Source organism: Meriones unguiculatus, chromosome 1, assembly GCF_030254825.1.
Source record: "Meriones unguiculatus strain TT.TT164.6M chromosome 1, Bangor_MerUng_6.1, whole genome shotgun sequence".
Lineage (NCBI taxonomy): Eukaryota > Metazoa > Chordata > Mammalia > Rodentia > Muridae > Meriones > Meriones unguiculatus.
In genome coordinates, this window is record NC_083349.1 from 58,889,625 (window position 1) to 58,914,019 (window position 24,395).

The window sequence follows — 24,395 nt, forward strand, 5'->3', positions numbered from 1 at the left end:
CCCTAGGTAGAACAGCCTTCCCTCAACCCAGGCATCCCCCTGCCTCAGACTCTGCAAGCTGTTAGTACAGGCACATGCCACTGTGCCAGGTTCATTTCTCATTTTTGTGGGATTTTCAGTTCTATACATATTCAAGAGAGTGCAGAAGGTTTGAGGAAAACCCGAGGCTTCTACGTTTCATCCATGTCTGTTACTTGACAGAACAATCATCTCTCTCCGAGGTTCCCAGTTGTCTCTGGGTGCATTTTGTCCTGTAGAGGATGAAATAATCCATTGATTTCCGTGGTGTAGATGTAAGATGGTGGATTCCGGATCAGTGATTTGGTCATGGCTGTAAAGAAGAAGTGAGTCTGGAAGGAGAGGATCCTGGAACAGAGCACATTGGTTAATTGGGTTTCTGATTAACTACGGGTTAATGAGAAGACACTTTTTGTGTGAAATCTCTCTAAATGGCCTCAGTCCATTTCCTTGCTTTAATAAGTAGCCTAATGAACACAATTAAATCTCCCCGCAGCGATTCAGCATCCTGCGGAGGCTCAGGATCATCGCTCTGCACACAGTATGTAATTCTATCCTGAGCTGTAGCTGCAGAGGGGACGGCCTCCATGCGTGGCTCCTGCATCTGCCCTGAAAGGAAAGGAAAGGAAAGGAAAGGAAAGGAAAGGAAAGGGAAAAGAAAAAAGAAAAGAAAAAAGAAAAGAAAAAAGAAAAGAAAAAAGAAAAGAAAAAAGAAAAGAAAAAAGAAAAGAAAAAAGAAAAGAAAAAAGAAAAGAAAAAAGAAAAGAAAAAAGAAAAGAAGAGAAAAAAGAAAAGAGAAAAAAGAAAAGAAAGGAAAGAAAGAGAAAGAAGCATCCATGATCTGTATCTCCATTGTATGCAAAACTATCTTAGTTGAAGCAAGTGCCTGTGGCATACCATAGAATAAATCCAATTCTTTGGTGCAGAGGAGATTTTGAGAAATGTAGTAATGCTACCCAACAGTAGAGGAAAAGTGAACTAGGAGGGACCGAGGAGATGTGGACAGTGAGAGGACAACGGTGTCTGCTGACTGTGACTCCATAAGGTCTGTCCCATGCTGGGCCGTAGCTGTGTTTTGCCTCAAGGCTGTGCCTCCCCTGCCTGCCAGAAAGTAGAGTTCATTCTTGAAGCTGAGATTTTCAGTGTAATGAAAGTAAATTCCACTAAAATGTCAGAGCCAAGAAAGGGGTGAGGGGAATGGGGAGGGTCAGGTCTGTTTTGTTCACTGATACATTCTCAATAGGTAAAGATGGCCTCATCCTGTAAAAGTTCTCCCAAATGTGTTGGTTTAATGGAAGAATGAAATGGAGATTGAATATTTAGTATGTACCAGATGACTTCGTGGCGTGTAACATTTATCCAGTAGATGAACGCAGGACTAAAGCCTATAAGGCACACAGACATGAATCTATTAGACGTGCACTAAGATTGACAGTATAGCAAGCTGGAGAGACGGCTCAAAGGTTAAGAGCACTGGCTGCTCTTCAGAGGTCCTGAGTTCAAATCCCAGCAACCACATAGTGCCTCACAACCATCTATAATGAGATCTGGTGCCCTCTGCTGGCTTGCAGGCATACATGCAGGCAGAATACTGTATACATTAAAAAAAAAAAAAATTGGCACACCTTCCATGGCTTAGATGACTGGTGGTCAAATGATCTGACCAAAAATAAAACATTAAAATTCTACCCAGGAAGGTATTTCATATGGATTAACACATGTTCCTTTAAATAAGGTCGGCGGAGCCATCAAAACATGGAAACACCGAAAATACTGCTGCTGTACCTGGTGCTAATTATCAGCTCTGCCCTTGACCTCCGGGAGTGTGCTCAGAGCGCCCTCTGTATGAGGAAATGCCGCAGACACAAACAGGGCAGGAGACCTGCGAGGCGCTTTCCTAGAGGAAGTCTAAAATCCATCAGCGCGGGCATCTCAGGTTGTAGAGCTGCTGTTTGGACCCTACAGACCAAAGATGGCGCTTGTCTACACACATTACACACGTGTGCTCACCTTCCTATTCCAGAAACTTCCCGGCCCCCAAAAGCCTTTGAATTCCATCCTCACTAAACTGGAGGCTCTTTGAAGCTGAGAGTGCTTGCTGACTGAGCATAGACCCACGGACGGCACCTCTGCTGTGCTGTAGTGGTCTGTGGAAATCTAAAGCAAGGAGTACGTGGCATTGAGAAAAACATTCCTGGGTAGACTAGATGGGTGAGAATAAGGGAAATAAAGATTCATCTTTTTTTTCTTTTTTTAACTTATTCATGTGTGAAGATGCGTGCATGCCATGGCACTCATGTTGAGGTCAAAGGGCAGCTTGCTGTTCTCTCCTTTCACATGTGGGTTCCAGGGATCAAACTTAGGCCATCAGGCTTGTTGACAAGTGCCCTTATCGGCTGAGCTATCTCACTAGCCCAAAAGGCTTGGATGATTTTGAGTCTCTTAATCCTCACTATCTCAACTTGCATGCTACAAACAGAGCTCTGTGTTGCCAAAGTCCACTGAAAACACCATTGCCATCACTTCCTTGTTCCTTAATGTCACCTGGTTCTGAACATAGCAAGAGCCTGCCGTGCCTGGAGAGCCTGCCCTCTGGGAATAGATCAGGCTTTCTGTGCTCTTGATCTCAGCCATCAGCTCAATCCGCTCTACCCTCTTCTGAGCCAGCACCTAGGGAATTGAGGGGATGACAGAGTGGCGAAATGACTGGGCATAGAATGTGAAGAAGGGGGGACTCTCTTGGGTCTGAAAAGATGAAAAGATGGCCTTCATGGAGCAAAGGAGCCGAGGACTGGCTGCCAGGAGAAGCCGTGCACTGCGCAGGCTCCAGACTGCAGGACTCATAGGCTGCTGGGCCACCTACAGTTCAGTCTGAGACCTCGAAGGCAGGGGTGTCTTGAGGACCTGGCTTTCAGTGCTATAGTCTGGAAAAGACACGTTTCTTCATTTCTTTTCAAAGTGCATAGAGAATGTGTATAGGTGTTTTCTGCATGCGTGTCTGAGTACCCTGTGCACACCCAGGAGCTGTGGAGACCAGAAGGGAGCTCAGGTCTCCTGGGACTGGATTAGCAGGTAGTATGGGTTACCATGTAGGTGCTGGAGGACAAACCTGGGTCCCCTTAACTAAATATTCTTTAGTCTCTCTGCTAGCTCGTTTCTTTGCAGCCGTAGGTTGAGCAACATACAGAAGTAAAGAGATGTCTCCAGAGAGATTTGCCTTGATGCTTGGGTAACCGCCTTATGTAATCTCCCTGTGAGAGGTGACCTCCATCGGCCCTCCCAGTCCTGACAGTCAATCTTTGATCTTTGTTGAAGGTGAGGATTAGACTGACCTAAGACAAATATTGCAACGAGAGGTTCCCTCCATGCATTTCACCCACTCACGGCCCCCTCCCACTTCAGAGTCTCTTGGCCCTGACTCTCCAAATGATCTTCCTGTCAAGGTCTCATAAGACTTTTCTTTCTCTGTTTTGTTGTTGTTGTTGTTGTTGTTTTGAGGCAGGGTCTCATATAGCCCAAGTGGCCCTTGAACTTGCTGTGCAGTCAAGGATGACTTTGAACTTGAGGTCCTCCTTCTTCTATCTGCCAGGTGCTGGGATTACAGGTGTGTGTCACCACCGTTGGTTGAAGGAGGGTAGAGGGTCCAAGTCAAGGCTCTGTGCTCGCTAGGCATGTACCCGGTCACCTGAGCTACACCCCAGCCCTTCTCCTTTTCAGATCTCAAGCTGTTCTTTTTCTCCTCTGAATAAGACTTTTCAAGTGTCTGGTGAGGGGTCTCAGAATGTGTCACCGGGGCCTCAGGAACGGCTTCCTCTCTGTTGTACTGGGCAACCCACTGACCATGTGGGCAGCCAGGGTGGTCTTTGGGAAATAACAATCTGCATCCAGACTCCCTCATCGGCTTCTATTCGGGTGAGGTCTGGTTTGTCCTTGTCAACCCTCTGGCACGAGGTGCCTTCCTGCTTAGGCCTTTCTCTCCTCCCTGAGCACTCTCCCTCTAGTCCCATCATGACCCACTGGCAGAGTCAGAGAATTCTCTTTCCCCTTTGCCAGAGCACGCTGCTGCCCCTGACCCTTCACCCACCAACATGGCTTTAGCTAATTCCCGCTTCAAGTTGCTAGAATGTCTGCCAGGCTACCCCCCCACATCAGATCCCCTGTAAGCCTCCTGAGCTGCTTTCATCATATCTCGATTGTCTGCCTTGCCCCTGAGACAGCGGCACAGAGCATGGTTACAGCTCACAGAGCATGGTTCCTTCCATTAGTTACTCTTTCCTTGACCTTAGCCATGTATCACAGCATGGGAGATAGTTAAAGAGTTCATCTTATATTCCCTACTGGTTTTCAGACGATAAATGTGCGTTCTAACAGACTCCATGGAAGTGGTAAACCAAGCCGGGTATGTTTTGTTTATCCACTTACTTCCCAAACTGGGTAACAGTCAGCAGGGCGGAGTGGCAGCATGACAGATCCAGAGGAAGCTTCCATCCTGAGGGTATTTGGGGCTTCTTGGTAAAGCCTCAGACCATACTGTGAAGGCAAGAAGTCTATCCCTGGGTCCTAAACCAAGGGCGTGTAGAGACAAGAGGGTCCTGCCTTTCGCTCGCCTCCTCTCAGCTCTCTACTTCTTGGGCCACATGACCTAAGAAAAATCTTTCTCAATTGTTCCATGTTAGCTAAATGGCAGTGTAATCTTGTCCTCCCAGCAAGGCTGAAGAATTACACTTAAAAGTTAGTGTGGTTATATGCACTTTCATTTTCTGGTTCACATCAGAAGACTCTCTAACATATAGTTAAGACAAACTTCCAGCCCAGCATAGAAGCACATGTCTGTAATCCCAGTACTCAGGGAGGCAGAGGCAGATTGATCTCTGTGAGTTCGAGGGCAGCCTGGTCTATAGAGTGAGTCCACGACAGCCAAGGTAAACTCCTTACCATTACCATATTTTCCATAATTGAACAATCGATCTCTTTTCTCCTCCTCCATCTTCTTCCCACCCCCTCCTTCCTCTCTTCATTCCCTCTCCTCCTCTATTCTTTCCATATTCTTTATTTTTATTTTTATTTTTGAAGTAAGAAATGTATAGTTCTAGATCACAACTGTTGGCTAACCAGGGCATTCCAGGAAAGAAAGCTGCAGAGGGCCTGCCTGCTAACGACTCTACTGTGTCTGAAAATGCCCGGCTGGGTGTGGAAGAGCAGAGCAGGAGATGCAAGACAGATGCCAGCAATTTATAGGGTATATATATTTTTTTTTTCTTTTTTATTTAATTTTTTTATTTTGGATGACAGGGTTTCAAGACAGGGTTTCTCTGTGTAGTCTTGGCTGTCCTAGACTTGCTTGGTAGACCAGTCTGGCCTTGAATTTACAGAGATCTGCCTGCCTCTGCCTCCAGGAGTGCTGGGATTACAGGTGTGCATCATCACCCCAGCTCAAAATAAAACTTCTTTCAGCCATCCTCACAAAATTTCCAGAGTCTGAGATGACTTATCTACCAAGCGACACAAGTTCATCAACTGACTGTCACAGCAGCTGTCAAGGCAAGTTCCCGGGAGAATCAATAGGATTCAAGGAAACAGCTCCTGTGTAAACGCTGCAAAGAGAAGAGTGGAGTCCCTGCTATAAACTCTCACCATTTGATCTAGTCCATGTATGTGTGTTACTTTAATAAAAAAGTAAATGAAAAAAAAAAAACCCACATATCCACATGGACCTAGCCCCTGCTTTGATAGCCTAACCCCCAACTTTTGGCACCGTGTCCTACTTTTGTCATGTCAGTGCCAATGAGAACAGGAGCGTGTCCATGTGTGTTCATTCTTTTAGACCAGAGGCTGGAACTCCAGAATGCCTTACCCACATGGCCCTCCTAATGTGCAGAGCCCATGTGTGTCTTCAGGCCACACACATACCTCACCAGACTCAAGAAGGAGACCGTTTTAAGGACATATGCCAGGAACCTCACCATGAGAGCTATGTACGGCACTCACAGGACGCCATGCGTGAACTCTGCCTCCAAGGACAGCATTGGGGTAGAGGAGGCGCTATGACGGGCTCTGCCTGTGCTGTGGTGATCAGTCAGAGAAATCAGAATTCCTAGCCATCCAGAGCAGGGATGCACAAAGTGCCAAAATACGAGGAAAGGATGGGGGTAGGGGTGGCTGGAGAGATGGCTCAGCGGTTATAAGCACTGACTGCTCTTCCAAAGGAGTTGGGTTCAGTTCCCAGCTCCCACATGGCAGCTCACAGCTGTCTGTAACTCCACGATCTGACACTCTCCGACATACATGCAGGCAAAACACCAATGCACATTAAATCAATAAATAGAAAAGGATGCTTATCTTACTTTATACAGCAGTCTGTTGACTTGTTTTTATAAACCTATGCACATATGGGCCTTTCTTTATTTCCTAGCTAAGACCATACAAATGGACAGGCAAGCTTTTTGAAAATCCACTTTGATGTGTTTTCCATCTTGTTATTCTGAAAGCAGAAATTAGGCAAGTCAAGTTTAAAAGGCCCTGGGGCCTGCCTCTGCCTTTCAACACATTATTATAAATTGCTGGGAACCATTTCATAAGCCAAGTTGGCATGGGGTTAACTCAGTTTTCAGACCAACCAGAATATACCATGCAGTCATGCTAGGGCCAAAGGTCAAGAATGGAAAAGCCTGACCTGGCTGGAACACCACAGGCCCATCCCAGTTTCAAGATGAGCACGTCACTAACTCAGCTCTGTGCAGACCGACCCTCGCTGCTCTTGTATTTGATCTACTTGACTCTCAGCTTTCTCAGCAGAGATCCAGGAAGTGGGTACAGCTTACTGGTGGGTTGTTTCTCTAGAAAGTGACTATGAAATCACTTCCCCCCTTTCTCCTTTCCCTCCCCCTCCCTCCTTCTCGCTTACAAGGTCTTACCACTCAACCCAGGCTGCCCTTAAACAAGTTATATTCTGTTATATTGTGCAGGCAATTCACCTGGCATGCCCGCAGGGGTCTTTAGGCTTCTGACATCTCCTCTGTCATCACCTGGGCCAGGTGCTCCAGATATAATGCACCTGCCACTCCCACCGAGGGTGGGGCTTCCTTTGTCTTAGAAAGTAAGGGAGCTCTTTGGGAAAGAAATGCACCAAGCTGACCACCTAGGAGCCATTGCTAAGACTGTCCAACCTCCAGCCATTCTGCAAGCTTAGGATCTTCGTCCCTGTCTCTTTCAGGAAGATAACCCCAAGGGACAGCCGCTTCTCAGTGCAAAGGGAAGCAGCTATTTGAATAAGCTAAATACAGAAGGGAAAGAACAAAATGTCACATGGATACATTTTATTCATGGGTGACAGCATGAAAGCAGCCCACTGTGAAGGAAAAAACCCTACAGATCCCAGGGGCCTTTTTTTTTCCAGCCACACCCAAGTCCTCACAACATTCTCAGGAAGTTGAGTCCTCTCTGATTACAAAGAAGCAACACAGAAGGAATTCGGGTTGCCCCAGAGACCTACTTCATACAAAAGGGAATTTTGGGAGCAGGTCTCATGGGTACTGAGACCAGAGAGGCAGTCATAAGACAAATCTTCCAGCTAAAAGATTCTAGAATTTCTTTTTCTTCTTTTTTTTTTTCCTTCATTTTTATTTCCTCATTTTGTGTGTGTTTAGGGAGGGAGGCATGTTACTGATGGAACTCAGGATACCAGGAAGGGGCCTTTTACCATCTCTCAGGCCCAGATACTAGAATTTCAACACTTTAAAAAATATTTGATATATTATGTGTAATAAATAACATATTATATATATTATTTCAAGCTGGGCAGTTATGGTGCTTGTCTTTCATCCCAGCACTTAGGAGGCAGAGGCAGATGGATCTCTGAGTTGGAGGCCAGCCTGGTACAGAGTGAGTTCTAGAACAGTCAGGGCTACACAGAAAAACCTTGTCTCAAGAAAACAAAAAATTAAAAAACATTGTTTAATTTTTTAAAGATGAGAATACACTTACATCATTTATTCTTTCCCCTTTCTCCCTCCAAACCCTGCCATATGTTTTTCCTTCTTCAATTCATGGCCTTTCTCCTCCATTGTTCTAGATTACATAAGTATATGTGTCTATACATATATATATATATATATATATATATATATATATATATATTCCTAAATTCAGCCTGTTTAGTCTGTATTATGTTATTTGTGTATGTTTTCAGGGCTGGCTATTTTACATTGGATAGTGAATTGGTGTCTTCCCTGTGGAAACAGCAATGCTCAGAGAACATCCATGTTGTCCATCCATGTTGAAATTCTAACACAGGGCCAGTGAGGAGGCTCACTGGATACAGGCGCCTGCCACGAAGCCTGACAGTCCTGATACTCACACGGTGGAAGGAGAACTGCTGAGACCGTCTTCTCAGATGCTCTAAAGAAAATAAAAAGAGAGGCCTTTGACACAGCTGGGTCCGGCTGAGGCCACACAGGAAACATCTTAACCCCAGGCTTAGATAACTGTGGTCACACAGCTTTCAAAGCTGTTCCCTGACTGCACACAGTCATGGGGAATTGTGAGCTACACAGACATAGAACAATGATTGATCAACACTCTATGTGACTCATTTAATACCACACTGGTGAGAAAGAGACTCTATAGACACCTGAGGCCAAAGAGAGCTGAAGGAACGCCTCAGAGGACTCAGTAGAGGGAGGGAGGGGTGACAGGGACAGGGTCTGGTCACAGCAGCAGGAGAGCAGAGCAGAGTGAGCACAGAGAGCTCTGAGGGAAGTCCAGATCTCACAGTGACTGGAGGCACAGTTCTCTCAGCTGCTCCAGCTGCAGTTCTGCCCCTGCCCAGCGCCAGCCTGTCCCCACCGAGTCTTAGGGCCTACACCAGCCAGAGGGACCCTCATCCTTGCTTCACTTTCTCCCTTGCAGATCAGTGGCTGAGGGAAGCATCAGCCTCGCCTTCAACCCTGGTCCTTATCCTGAGAGAGAAAAGGCCAAGTCCTGCACGCCTCCTCTGCTGTCCTGGAAATCCAATCCACAGCTGTAGAAGGAGTGCTCTGAGAACTCTGGACAGGAAGTAAACACTTCAGTTGTTATGCAAACATATTCATAAGGACCTCTTCTTCCAGCTTCACACCCTGGCCCTGAGCTGGATGCAAATGAAATTTCTGAATGAAGGAGGTCAAAGCATCCTTGCAGGAAGGCACATCCTGGCCTCTGCTTCTCCTCAGAGAAGGAGCATCCCTCAGGTGATCTGATGACTCAGGGGGCAGCAGAGACTGCCATGACTTTGTGTCTGTCCATGCTAACCTGGGAGGGATGGGGGCATTCTACAGGGCCCAAGCCAATCTGCAGAGATTTCCATGGAAGTTTCCATAGCTCTCTGATCTTGTCCTTACAGATGACGGCATTAGGTGGCTCTGAGCACACGCCATGGGAATGCAACCCTCCCCTGTGTAGACCTGGAATTAAGAGTGGACACATGCACGCCACAAAACTCAGCAGCAGAGTCCGCCTCCCTGCTCCCACATGGGCTGGGAGCAGTTAACAGATGAACTGTCTCTCCAGCACCAGAAACACAATTTGTAAAGGACTGTTTGATTACATCAGACAAAACCCAACAATTCAGAAAAGATACTGTTTAACATGGCCACACACCTGTGATCCCTGCACTTGGGAGGCCACACAAGGGCCTCCGTCCAGGTTGAGCAGTGTGAGGTCAGTGAGGTCAGCCTGTCTGGCTATATAGTAAAACCCCATTATAAAAAAATGGAGGAGGGAGGCACTGGAGAGATGGCTCATCAGTTAAGAGCACTAAACTTCTCTCTCAGAGGTCATGAATTCAATTCTCAGCAACCACATGGTGGCTCACAATCATCTATAATGGGATCCGATACCTTTTCTGTTGTACAGATAGAAGCAGACAGCATATACATAAAATGCATAAATAAATACATCTTTGAAAAAAATGGATAGAGCTGGGCGCAGTGGCACATGCCTGCAACTCTAGTACTCTGGGAGGCAGAAGCAGGCGGATCTCTGTGAATTCAAGGCCAGTCTGGTCTACAAAGTGCATCCAGGACATCCAGGGTTACACAGAGAAACCCTGTCTTGAAAAACAAACTAACAAACAAACAAACAAAAACAAACAAAGAAAAAAAAAAAGAAAAAATGGAGGGAACCCATTTCAATTCTAAAGACTCAGTGGAGAGAAGCAAGCAAACAAACAAACAAAAAATCCCTAGATATGAAGAACAAGCATTTCTCCCTTATCAACTATTTTTAAATTAATTTTTTATAGTGTGTGTGTGTGCAAACATGTACACTGAAATGCATGTGTAGAGGTCAGAGGATATTTGGGTAATTTTCGGGACTTGGTTCTTACCTTCCTGTAACTGTTTAAATGATCTGTTATACCAATAAAGACATGGAGGCACAAACTGAGGTAAAAACCTGTCAGCTCAGTGAGGTAACTTCATTTTCTGAACTATATACAAAATACCTATTTACAAGCCGAGTCTACAACTCAACTACTAGATCTTTAGAAGTTTCTGAGTCATTCTACCTCACTAGTCACTAGTTTTCCACCTTTCTCATGAGCTCCTCCAAGACCGTGAGGGTTCCTTAGCTCTCTTTCCTAGAATTCTGTTTATCAGTGTCCTGCCAGCTGCTTCTCTGCTGTTCCTGCAAGCCCAGATAGACGATTGCTAGCTCTTCCTGGAGATCTTTCCAAAAATGCTCTTCAAAACCAGAAAGAGAGCCTATCAAAGGGCCAATTGTTATGTTGTGCAGCCAATTCAACTGGCCTGCCCTCAGGGCCCTTTAGGGTCCTGGCACCGTCCCACGTAGCCACCTGCATCCTATGTCATCACCTGGGCCAGGTGCTTCAGATATCTGCCATTCCCATCTGCTCTCTCTCACTTCTCTTGCACTCTCTCTGCCTCAGTTTCTCTCCTGGAGGCCTCCCACCATCTCCTTCTCCCTCTTCCTCTCTCTCTCCACCTCTATCCAATGTCTTTTATAGTAGATCTGTTGCATGTGGCATTTTAGAATATATCCTAATACCAATTGCTTATAAAAGAAGTCCCTAGCTTCTTTCCAACCCGTGGCAGGCTGAACCATGTCACTGTCATGGGGGGGGCTCCAAGCCAAGTCAGTAGGGGATGAACCATTTCACCTTTATGGTGGAATAGCTTGAGGCCGCCCATCTGACTTTGTCTCAGGCCATAAAGTAAAGACCACAACACCTCTCCCAAGCAACTTAAAATGGAAACTTTCCATCCCTTAACATTCTTTTCTATGGAGGCTTTTAGAACACAACTAAAATGCATCTCTTCAGGAGACACCGAACTACATCTGACAAATGCAAAATGTAGTTAGGCTTTCATATTTTGCTAACAAGCAGGCTTTCTATGTACGTTAATCAAATATTCCCTAACACTTCCACCTTGTTGAGGAAGAGTCTCCCCCATTTCTGCTTCTCTTCTTCCTGTTCCAGGTCAACTAGCCTACAAGCTTCCAGGCAATTCTCCTGTCTCTGTCTTCCATCTCACAGTTGGAGAGCCTGCATTCCAGACGTGTGCTGCCACATCTGATCTTTTGCCTAGATTTCCAGGAATCAAACTTGGGTCATCAGGCTTGAGTGGCTAGCGCCTTTACCACCGACCCATCTCCCCAGGCCAAGAACAGACATTTCTTGGTTTGGTCTAACAGATATTCTTGATAATGGAAATTGTTCCAAACCAAGGCAGGGCATCATAAACTTTGGGAGAACTGGAAGCCTAGAGAATGTATTTTAAAAACTTCTAAGAGATTAATAGAGAGTACACACTTTGTAATAAAGGAGTATGCAAGAAAAAGGAACACAGTGATCGAGGGGAAAAAAACCAACATACAAAAGAGAAGATGAATGAGAATACCTGGCCAAGTCAGAGTGGAGAAGGATACAGGAGAAGGATACAGGAGAGGATGCTGAGGTGACAGAATTCCCGCTGTGGCCAGATGGATCACAGAGAGATGCTGACAAGTGATGGGAGGTTGAACTGTTACAAAGAGGCAAAAGCACCATAACAGCAAAACCATACTGTTACTACAGCCAAAGGAAATAAGTTTTGCAAGAGAGAAATCATGGGGCTATTGCATGACTCCAGTGTGAGCAATATTTACATAAACCCTGGATACAGCAGACGTTACAACACGACTGTACTGGAAGCATGAAGAAGGCAAAGCTGGTATGTGCCCATCACGGTGGTAATGGTTGGGCTGAGATGGCTCACAGGCTGCCCTTCCAGTGGACCCAGGTTAGGTTCCCAGAAGCCACTTGGTGAATCACAACCACCTGTAACTCCAGTTCCAGGAGACACACTCTTCTGGCCTCTGTGGGTACTGCGTGCACATGGCACACAGACATACATGTGGGTAAAACTCCCATACACATAAAATAAATGATAACAAGAACATACTAAGAAAGATGGTCAATGTGGTGGAGCATTTATGTAAAACATACAAAGCGTTGAGTCTGCAAGAAAAGAAGAAAAGAGAAAAAGGCCCCTTTTGTGTTGATTATTTGTGAATAAAATAATGTATATAACATCTAAAATCAGTAACTGGCCATATAAGCACATCACTTGGAAACACATAGGAAACAGGTTATGGTGGCCATGGCTATAATCGTGGTATTTGGGAAGGAGAGGCAGGGGATCAAGAGCTCATGTATCCTAGGCTACAAAACAAAACCCCAAAACAACACCAACAAACCATAGGGGAAATAGCTCAGACAGTAATTGCAATTAATACAGAAACAGGAGGATAGGAGTTCAAATCCCAAAGACCCTTGTAAAAGCCAATGTGGCCACATCCTGGGCTGTGGATAGTGGAGACAGAAGGATCAATGGGGCATGGGTGAGACTTAAAGGCTTGAAAACTCTTTCACTGCTCTTTGTTGCCTTACCAGGGATAAAAGGCCAGGATAAGATAGCCAATGCCTGTTTTTTTGTCCAGAATGTTATTCTTAAACTATGAAATCCTAGAACACTTTCCTTTCTCACTGGCTGCTCTACTGGCTCTGGTTGTTGGCCCAGGACTTAAATTACCAACTGAAGAAGAGAAAAAAAGGCAGGACTTGGGACTTTGTGTGCTCTTCCATCCCATTCCTTCCTTGCATGGTACTCAAGGGAAAGGAATGTCTCATTTTAGATTAATTTGAGTGAGGTGGTTTGAATAGATATGGCTGCCATAGACTCAGGTGTTTGGATGCTTGGTCCACACACAGGGAGTGGCACTATTGGGAGGTGTGGCCTTGTTGGAGTGGGTGTGGCCTTGTTGGAAGAGTGCGTCTGTGGAGGTGGGCTTTGAGGTCTCCTATGCTCAGGCTATGTCCAGTGTGCCACACAGTCTCTCCCTGTTGCCTTTGGATCAGGATGTTGAACCCTCAGTTCCCTTCATCAGCACCATGTCTGCCTGCACGCTGCCATGCTTCCTGCCATGATGATAATGCCCTAACCTCTGAAACTGTAAGCCAGCCCCGATTAAATGCTTTCTTTTATAAAAGTTGCCACTGTCATGGTATCTCTTCACAGCAATCAAACTGTAACCGTAACTAAGACATGGAGACGCAAGAGTTACCCTTGTCCTTGGCTTTGACCTACACAGCCTTCTTGTCAGGACTAGAGAGAATAAGAATTACCTTATTTTCAATTAAACAAAAGTACAAGGAATAATTAATATCTTAGGAGAAAGGATAGAGACTCAAAAAGCTCTCTTCAAATAAGGATAGACTGGGGTCTGGAGATATGGCTCAGTGGTTAAAAGAACTTTCTGCTCTTACAGAGGATCTGGGTTCAGTTCCCAACATCCACATGATAGCTCACAAGCAACTCCACAACCCAATTCTAGGAGGTCTGACACTCCCTCCAATGGGCATCAGGTAAAAACACAGCGCACATATGTACATGCAGGCAAACATGTATAATCATAAAATAAATCTTTAAAAAAGAAAATAATAATATTAAATAAAAAATAAATTTACAAAAGTTAAGAGAGATACAAAAGTAACAGTTTTTATTACTGACGCTTCAAAATTCTTATTATATTTAAAATAATTCATTTCACAACAGAATATGGAAGATTCTTCTTAAGTGTTTAGAAGAATACACAAAGAGCTGGAAAGATTGCTCAGAGGTTAAGAGCACTAGCTGCTCTTCCAGAGGACCAGGGTTCAATTCCCAGCAACTACAAGACAGCTCAGAAGTGTCTGTGATTCCAGTTCCAGGGGACCCAACACCCTCACAGAGACATACACGCAGTTAAACACCAATGCACATAAAATAAAAACAAATAAACCATGAGAAAATATACAAAGTATTTCCATGACTGAATATCAACCCAGTGAACTCATAGGAGGAAGAGGCAACAGGTAACTGCCAAAAAGTGTTATTTCACAAGGTATGAAGTACAAACAACATCCTCCCCTCCCCAACAACCTGTGGTTCCACCTGCCTCTGGCCTATCACCCTCTCAGTGCAAGTCTGTCCTCAGAGGTCTGACAAGTGGAAAACCCCTTCCCTCAAGGCAAGTTCCCCTCTGGCTGGCACCAGGCTTTAGCCTTTTCCTTCTCCCAACAAGAGACACCTGGGGAAATTCCAAGTCCCTGGGGAGGGATTTTTTTTTTTCAAAGCCCTGACAGCCAAGGGAAGGGCACAGGCATCTCTTTAGATCTTGTCTGTCAGGCCTTACCCTCCCAGGCCTTGCTCCAGGCTTCTATACGGTGGTCCTTGGCTACCTGTAGGTTCCAGGCACCGTGCCTCTATGTACCCTGAATCGCCAGGTAGTTGGGGCCGTCAACAGCTGCATTGTGATTCTGAGGATTTAGGGTCAGCTCATACAGTTGTATAACTGATGCCCTTAACAAGACATGGGCCACCCTAAAAGTTTCGTTGTGACCTTTTGCTCCCACACTCTGGGGAGCATGGCTCATCTTGATGGCCAGCTTGAGTAGGCTGAGGGCGCTTATAGGATCGGAAAGCCCACGACTGAGTGGGGTCTATGATGGCCTTCCAAAGCCCTTCACAAAGGGGATGATCAGGTTGTTCAGGTGAGATGGAAGTGGGGACGAGGAGGAATGAAGCTGGAGCAGGTATTTGCTGTTTTGTGGCTGCCATATCATCCCCACATACATAGGCTGAATTTATGAAGTCAGGAGCCAAGCTGAATCTTCTAACCCCTTAAACTATTTTCGAAGCAGATACTTTTTTCTCTCCCTCTCAACCTGTGTGTGTGTGTGTGCATGTGTGCCCAGACCACAACGTACACATGGAGGTCAGAGGACACCTTAGAGTTGGTTCTTTCTTCTGTTATGTGGGTCCCAGGGTAGAATTCAGGCTGTCACGCTTGACAGCAGGGAGGTAACTATCTCACCAGGACCACGCTGTTCTTTAATTTCAATGTCTCTCCTATGATGCATTAAGACTTGTGTTTGTGTGTATGTGTGGGAGGATATAATGCATGGAAGTGGGGGGTGGTGTGTGTGTGTGTGTGTGTGTGTGTAGGAGTGGGGGTGTATGTTTAGGGTATGTGGGAGTATGTGTGGGGAGTGTGTGAGTGGAGGATGTTTGTGTGGGGGTGGTGTGGGGGAATCTGTGTGAGTTTGTGTTGAGTGGAAGGATGTTTGCGTGTGTCGGAGTCGGGATGGGTGTCTGGGTACAGGCGTAGGTACACTGGGGCGTGCCATAGCTCACCTGTGGAGGTCAGAGGAAACTTTCTAATGCTGGCCCTCACCTTCTCACCTTCTCTGAAGTAGTCCCTTTTGCTGCTTCATAAGCCAAGCTAAGTCCCAGGGTGGGAACGGAGTCCTCTGAGAATTCAGAGAAAACTCCAAGAAACCAGGAGTCCTGTGGCCTCCATTTCTTCAAAACATGCCGTTGCTCTTGGATACTGCTTTCACGCCCCTCCCAGGTGTAGTGGATAGGAGTGAGTTTCTTCTGTCAGATTACTCATTACAACTGGCTGTTTTTGTTTATTTGTCTCTCTGGAAAAGTCTTTGCCACATGTGCTTGTCCTTGTGGGGACCTTACTCACGTGACTTACTCACCTTACTCACGTGACTCTCTGAGGGTTACTCAGAGTAAAAACTGTCTGTCTCTGAATGAAGTTGAATAGTGCATGAGGCTTTATTCCACCTCATCTTCAGGCTCCACTCTCCCAGGTCTCACAGCGATGGAGAAACGTAAACATCCCAGAAACGTTGGAGTCATTTATCTCTGCCTCCCCTCTCCCACCAGGGGTGCACTAGGGTTACAGACCTGTTGCATCCTGATTTTATATGTTCTTCGGATTCAAATTCAAGGCCATCTTTCAGCCCATCACTAAACATTTGTTTTTTGAGACAGGGTTTCTCTGTGTAGTCCTGGTTGTCCTGGAACTCATTCTGTAGACCAGGCTGGCCTTGAACTCAGAGAGCCACCTGCCTCTCGAGTGCTGGGATTAGGATTAAAGTCATTCGCCTCCATGATCAGCACTAAGCATTTTTTAAAATGGCAATTCAGTGCTCGCTTCGGCAACACATATACTAAAATTGGAATGATACAGAGATTAGCATGGCTCCTTCGCAAGGATGACAGGCAAATTCGTGAAGCGTTCCATATTTTTCAAACAAGGACCATGCATGGAGAGGACCCAAAACCCTGGCTCAGATGTAGTCCATAGACTCAGTCTCCAAGTGGGTTCCCTAGTAAGGGGAGCAGGGAGCTTTCTCTGGCATGAACTCAATGGCAGGCTCTCTGATCACCTCCCCCTAGGGGGGGTGTAGCCTTGCCAGGCCACAGAGGAAGACAATGCAGCCAGTCCTGATGAGATCTGATAGGCTAGGATCAGAGAGAAGGGGAGAAGGACCTCCCCTATCAATGGACTAGGGCATAGGGGGAGAAGAGGTAGGGAGGACGGGATTGGGAGAAGAGGGAGGGGGCCACAGTTGGGACACAAATTAATAAACTGTAATAAATGATAAAAAGAATAAAAAAATAAAATAAAATGGCAATTAGTACAGTTTACAATGCAGCGGGAGGATGGTTGTGGCTAGGACTTGAACCCAGGGCTCTGGCTTTGTATATTCTAAATCTAGCAAGTGGCACCACAGGTCCTAATATCTTAATGACTGCATAGTTTCTCAAATGTTAATCACATTATTTTGAAAAAGTATGAGGAAAAAATAAATTATTTCATTAGAAATTTTCTTGCTATTACTTCGTGGAATTAATTTTCAATTCCACACCACCACCATAGCTTTGTGTGTGCTTGGCTTGCAGTTCCGCTGCTTGTTCGGTCTTGATTAGCAGGGGTTTGGTGTTTTTCTGCTTTTTCTTTCTCTATCATTCTCCACTACATTTACTCTGAACGTACTCGGCCCTGTAACCTCTTTAGATCTTCTCTTTCAAATACCATATCCGGACTCCCAGGAGCCTCCTGGGTAGTATTTCCATAAGCATGCAAAATTTCTTGCAACTCAAACTCTCGTGTCAGACACCAAATTCCTATTTTCTTTCCAAATCTGCTTTTTCAGACACCAGCTGGGGTACGCGCTCTTTGCAGTCACTTAGGATAAAGCTCATCGTGTTCCACTTCTCAGGGTGCCACTGACTACTTCAAACTCCTCTCAAGGCCCCTTTTTCCAGTCCACACTGCTCTTCCCACAGCATGCTGCAGAATAGGGGTCCCCGCCTTTCCCAGGGGTTCTAGCAAAGCCTGGATCTGACCTTCCGGTCCTAGTCGGGTCCCCTCCGCTCTCCTGTGGCCTCCACAGTAACTGTCTGAAGCCTACTTTTCTGTCCTGCTTGAACACATGATTCTTCATCCCACGAGACACAAACCAGGCCCTACATTAAGGTAGCCCTTGACCTTAAGGCCAACACTCTGGAGGCAGGCGGATTCCTACGAGTTTCTACACAGCTGCTTCCAGACAAACCAGGTTTGTTTTTCTAAGAAGCAGCGAAACTGTGGGTTCTTCAGGCAGGTCTGGTCTCCCCTCTACCACCCTGGCTCTTCTGTCTGGTGCAGCGCGGCTGCCTCCGTCATCTGCGCCTGCGCTACGCAGAAAGCACCCTGCCTACCGCCTGCTCGGCGCAGGGCTCGCTTCCTGGAAGGCGGCGGTGGACCAGAGCCCACGCCAGCATCCTCCTCCTCTCTCCCCTGCCGAGGGGGCCGCCCGTGCCCCAAGGCGACACACCTAGGAAGTCCTCCACAGGCGCCAGCCCGCCAAGTGCGCGCGCACCTCCGGGGCCAGGCTCGCCTTCCGACCGGAGCGGGCGCGGCCGCTGATTGGCCGCGCGGGCTCAGGCGCTGTGGGCCGAGCGGACGCCGGTGACCCCGGGTGCTGACCGACAGTAACCCCGGGGGCGGTGCTGACCGACAGTAACCCCGGGAGGGCGAGCCTCAACCCTCGCAGGGCGTTGGCGCCTCGGAGCCACCGGCGGCGCCAGGAGGCGGGGTTCGGGGCCCACGCCCACCCCAAGAGCAGGCGGAGCTTCCGCGCAGCGCGGCTTCCGCCCGCTTCAGGCCCTCAGCCCGTCTACCGAGGTTAATGAGGCTCGCAGTGCGATGGGAGGTGGGGCGGGTCACCGGGAAGGTGGTTCACGGGGCTAACGAACGGCTGTAGCGGCCTAGTGACCCCAGGGAGATGGCTCCTCCTCGCGCTGTCCTCGATCCTGGAAAAGGCGTGGCAGGAAGTTTTGGCTGGCAGAGACTGAAGTTGCTCATGGGGCAGCTTCTCGCAGCATGTACTTAGGGGAAAGATTGAGGAAGGACGGGACAGACGAGCACGTGTCAAGAATGAGGGGTACCACGTGAACCCTGGTGCTGAAAATGTCAAATGGTTGCCCCGGGGTGGAAAAGATTAGTAAGCTGAGCAGCCCCGCTCCTACTCCGGTGCCCGAATCGGTTGCAAACATTAGCAGGCTTCTTAAGCATTTTCACACAGACGTCTACAGCAGGGCCGTTCTGACTTAGCGAAAGGTGGAGGCAACTGGAGTCAGCGGACGACTGGGTGGAGCAGCCCACGGGTGGTGACTGCGTGTGTGTGTGTGTGTGTGTGTGTGTGTGTGTGTGTGTGCATGCGAGCTTGTGCCTTCAGGCATATATGGAGCTAGAGGCTGACATCCAGATGACTCCATGGCTCTCCACCTCATGATCTACTTGTCTCTAGCTGCCAACACTGGCTACATAGACACAAGGCTACACCAGTGAACTTTGGTACGGGTTCTGGGGTTCTGGGAATCCAAACTCAGGTCCTCTATGCGCTGGGCCATCTCCCCAGCCAATGAATGTTCTGTTTATGTAATACTGTTGATCCCTCTTCAAATTATATGTAACCGTGCATGCGTATGTGTATGTACGGATTAAAGGGAATCCTTTTGGTCTGGATTCTCTGGAGAAGAGTAAGAAGACTAGAGCCATGAGCAAGCTTGGGCTAACTGTGACCTTTCTGTTCATTTCCCTCATTTTTCCAGAAGGCTCACAGATATTTCAAGGCCTGAGTGGGAGGTGGTCAAGACAGAGGGTCCATTCTGGTCTCTGAGAAGAGTCTCAGGACTCGATCGCTGAACTAAGACAGCACAGCTTCTGTGGCTTGGGTATGGCAGTCTGCGAAGGACAGTGGGGAGGGGCAGAGGTGGGCCATCAGAAAGGGGAGTGTTCTGCCTCCAGGAGCCTCCGGGTAGAGTCCTAGCAGCCTATAATTAGGGCTGTGGCTTTTGCTCTCAGGTCGATGCTGAAGAAACAGTACTTTGTCTCTAGCATAGAAAGGTAACTACGGGTCACAGAATAGAACTCTCCCTCCCTGTGACGTTTCTCACAGTTGCTAGCAGAATTAGAATTCAAAAGAAGATGAGAGATGGCTCTGTGATTTTATCCAGTACTGTTTTAGGTGCAGGCAGACATTTCTAACAGATGAAGGTAGTCTTGAGGGTCTCAGAACTTGACTAGACAGTAGAGCATGGTTGGATAAGCTACTGTGGCCGGGTGGTGGTGACGCTTTTAATCCTGGCACTCAGGAGGCAGAGGCAGGTGGATCTCTGTGAGTTCAAAGCCAGCCTGGTGTACAGATTGAGTTCTAGGACAGCCAAGGCTACACAGAGAATCCCTGTCTTGAAAAACCAGGGGGGAAAAGCTGCTGGGTCTGAGAAGGGGTGTTAAAGCTCCAATGTGGTTGAATGTTAAGGGAGAGCGAGCTGCATTCATTCTTGAGAAACAAAGGTTTGTGTCCGCACCATGGCTGGACATGATTTTAACTTGCCACCACTGCCAGCCAGGGAGGAGGGCTGCACCACCAGGCTCTTCCTCTCTCTATAACTGGGTATCATCAGCAGGTTCTTAGGCACATGAGAAATCTGAGCAATCCAGCCATGCCTGCTTTGTCCTCTCTTCTACACTCTAAATAGCCAGGAGGTAGGGGAAGAATGTGGCCTGTAACCAGACCCCTACACCAACAGTCACATTCTTGTCCTTGTGAGTCAAGTTAGTGAGATGATACACAGTGTCTGTCTGTAGGAATGTTACCATTATTGTCATACCCTCCAGTGTGTGGTCGTAGGACGTGGCTGCTTCACTTCAGAGAATCACACTTGTGTCTGATTCTTTTTAACTAGCTTAGCACATATGCTGTCTGGATTCTACAGTTACCCTGCTCTGGTGTGGCAGGACTAGTACAGATTGCAGCTGCCTTGTGTCATGTGGCTTGGATTCGTTCCTTTGATGTTTGACTCTAGACTATAATTAAACAGAATATTGAGTATTGCCCTTAATCAACTAGTTTAATCATCGCTTCTTCTTTCTCTTATTTTTGAGATTATAATAATAAATAACTTAATACAATTATATCATTTCTCCTTTCCCCTCTCCTGCCTCCAAACCCCTCCTTGCCCTCAAATTTATGGCCTTCCCCCCATTAATTGCTGTTACATACATATGTGTATATACATATATATATTCCTAAACATAAGCTGCTCAGTATGATTGTACTTGGCACTGGATAACCAACAGGTGTGCCCTTCCCTGGGGAAGATTGTTTCTCCTGCTCTCAGCATTCCTTCATTGCCTGTAGTTCCGGTATAGGGTGAGGCCTCACTGGCTTTCCCCCATCCATGTTAGCATGTCTCTGTCCTTGTCCAGCTTACACTTGGGCAGTCATGTTAGTGAGGCTTTATGTACGTCGCTTCTGATACAACCATTGCTTCTTTAATGCATTTGAGTTTCAGCTTTAGTACAACTAATGAGTAAAAGAACAAAATACAGGATAATTTTTTCTTATATAATTTTAATTGAGATGCAATTATTATACCAATATCACCCTTTATGCAATATGCAAAATAAATACAGAGTATACAAAATTACTCTTAATATTGCATAGTACATGTGTTTTTAGTATTTTTTAGTATTGTGCAGGCAATACTACAATATAACCTTTGAATGTTTTCGTGCCACAAAACTCAGACTTCACTTTCCTTCCATGGTAACCAGGCTTTTATAATTAACAATAACAAAGTTAAGAAAATATGTTGGCTGACACATGCAGGATTTGGAACCTTCATACCTGGGGCTGGGAATGTACAGTGCTCTGTTGCTTTAGAAATAGAGTTTGGCAAAGTGTAAAAGGTGAAAGCAGGAATACTTTATGACCCAACAATTTAGCTTCTAGGAATGTACCCAAGAGATATAGGACACATGTTCACACAACATTCTGTATGTGAATGCTCATAGTTGTATTATAAAATTGTCATAAGGTAGGGAAAAAAACTCAAGTTTTTATCAACAGATTAATAAATACAATGTATTTATAAAATAGAAGGTGATTATCTATAAAAACAATAGCCTTCAGCCAAGTGTGGTGGCTCAGGCACTTTAATGCCAGCATTCAAAGGACAGAGGCAGGCAGATCTGTGAGTTCCAGTGAGTCCCTGTTTGAACTTCTCCTCTCACACACAAAAGGAACAATGAAATACAGATACACGACATATGTGCTTCTCCTCCTGCCTGGAGGTGGGGGCCTGTTTCCCACCAGCTCAGAAAGACAGGAGGAGTAGAAAGCACAAAGCTTGGAAGACTAGCGCACAGGACTAAAATCAGACACTCCACTTTGGGAACCACTTTAGGGATGTAGTTCAACTTTAATTTCAGAGAACAAAGGTTATATATCCCTCAGGGAGTGGGTGGGTAACTCCAAGGATAGGTATACATAATTGGTTAAAACCATGCACTTCCAGGATGCTTGGTTTGCATTAAACAGCATGCTGTCATATGAATAGGAACATAGCACCTAATACTATATGCACAGGGAGGAGAGAACTAGCAGGGAGCTGTGTCATGTCAAAGGCTGTGCATATATCAAATGTGGTTAGCAGCATCTATGTCTGAGACATAGACCATTCTTGACATTATTTTGAACCCAAATAGTTAGAAGTGTTTTTCTCTCCATTTATTGGAATTCCAGGGTAGATATAGAGACACTTATACTTTTCCCCTTTGTAGGTTGCCTTTTTTTAATTTTTAATTGTCTCATGTATCCCAGGCTGGCCTTGAACTATTTGTGTAGGTAAGGATGATCTTGAAACTCTGATCCTCCTGCCCCTGCCTCCTGAGTGCTAGGATTACATATGTAAACAAATATGCCTGATTTATGTGGTGCTGTGGATCAAACACAGGGCCTCATGCATGCTGGGTATTTTATTACCGCAGAGCTACATTTCAGGCTCAGCTTTTGGCTTTTTTGAAGCAGAATCTCAACATGTAGTATTCTCAAGCATGAGAATTCTTTTCTTTCTTTGAGGCAAAGTCTCATGTCTCCGAGGTTGGTCTCAAACTCACTTGGTCTTTTTGCCTCTACATCATGAATGCTGGGTCATAGGCACAGACCACCCTTCACACTGGGGAGAATGTTTAAAACTGCGAAGAGATAACCAAGCCTGGCCCTTCCTTTGCTCTCCTCCCAAAAGATGTGTATGTGACATATAGAATTTTCTATATATACATCATATCCTCCAAATGTGATAGTCTGTTCTGATTTGGCACTTGTTTTCCTGCCCAGGGAGACATTTTTGTGGACTATTCTGATTCATGAGGGGATGATGAACCATTGGCCACATAGGTACTTACTTTTTAGTGTTCCCATTATTTTAAACCATGTTTTGTTAAATCTTTATGTCTAAACAAGACCTTGTTTTCCTTGTCCCTTTCCATATCATGTCTCAAAAGCAGAATTCGCTGTTTTGGCCTCTGAGAACTCCCACTGGGCTTATACCCTCAGCGGAGAACCTTTCCTCCCTCCTTAAACTCTTGCAGCTGTTTGAGGAGTGAGTTCCAGGACAGCCAGGGCTGTTACACAGAGAAACCCTGTCTCAAACTCTTACAGCTGGAAGATCTTACCCTTCCTTCTTTCTCTTTGGAAAGTAGGAAAACAGTCCCATGTGAAAGAAAACACTGTGCTTCCTAGGAGAAGCATGCAGCAGTGTTTAGCCAGAAGGAGGGCAGCGAGGAATAGGAGGAAATGAGAGAGAAACATGGGGGGTCAGGCGTACTGTTGATCTAATGCCAGTTCCTGGGAGCCAGAGGAGAGATGGTCTAGAGCAACTGAAAAAGCTATTCTGGTGAGAGTGATTTAAACAAGAAAAAATACGTACAGACATACAATTTTAATTTCTTATGTATGTACATGCTATTAGTGAAGAAAATGTCATCACTGTAACTACTATGCTCTGGCAGCACTCAGTGTATACAAACCTTGATTCCAGCAGTAGCTCTCAACCTTCCTAGTGCTGCAAACTTACAGTTCCTCACGTGGTGAGCTCTAAAATTAAAATTACTTGCGCTGCTTCTTCGTAACTGTGATCTTACTACTGTTATGAATTGTAATGTAAATAATCTGTTTTCCAATGGTCTCAAGGGATGCCTGTGAAAGGATCATTTGAACCCCCCAAAGAGGTTACAACCCACAGGTTGAGAACTATTGTTCTAGATACTCAAAAAATTAGTTGGAGAAAGCCAGGTGTGATAGCAATCTCCCCAACACCCCCTCCCCAGTCCCCCGTTTTCTTAAAACAGGTCTTCTGTGCAATAGCCCTGGCTGTCCTGGAACCTGCTTTGTAGACCAGGCTGGCCTCAAAGAGACCCACCCGCCTCTGCTTCCCAAGTGCTGGGATTAAAGGGTACCCTTTCTACTCTAGGACTCCCCAACCTCTCTGGGTCGTTTGCTTTCCTCCAGGTGTGGGTGAATATTCTTAGGAGTTGCTTGTTCCCTGCGGGCAGGGCATTCCAGGAAGAGGAATGAGCAGGACTTGGAGCTCTTCCGGTAGCTGTGCTGGGTTCATGTGACAGAGACCGGGCAGTCTGGCTGTCAGCTGAAGCTGTTTGACTCAGTG

General features: G+C 46.2%; 1 long non-coding RNA gene and 1 other non-coding gene across 2 annotated transcripts; one reads left to right on the top strand and one right to left on the bottom strand.

The window, feature by feature from the left end:
* Positions 1-12,042, bottom strand: LOC132648055 (uncharacterized). The gene is made up of 3 exons (XR_009586421.1): positions 11,916-12,042; positions 8,375-8,415; positions 1-366 (listed from the first exon to the last, which is right to left on the bottom strand). It is a non-coding gene; the product is annotated as an uncharacterized LOC132648055 (long non-coding RNA).
* A 4,495-nt stretch (positions 12,043-16,537) lies between these two features.
* Positions 16,538-16,641, top strand: LOC132651070 (U6 spliceosomal RNA). Its single transcript, XR_009588979.1, has one exon. It is a non-coding gene; the product is annotated as a U6 spliceosomal RNA (small nuclear RNA).
* Positions 16,642-24,395: the final 7,754 nt, after the last annotated feature.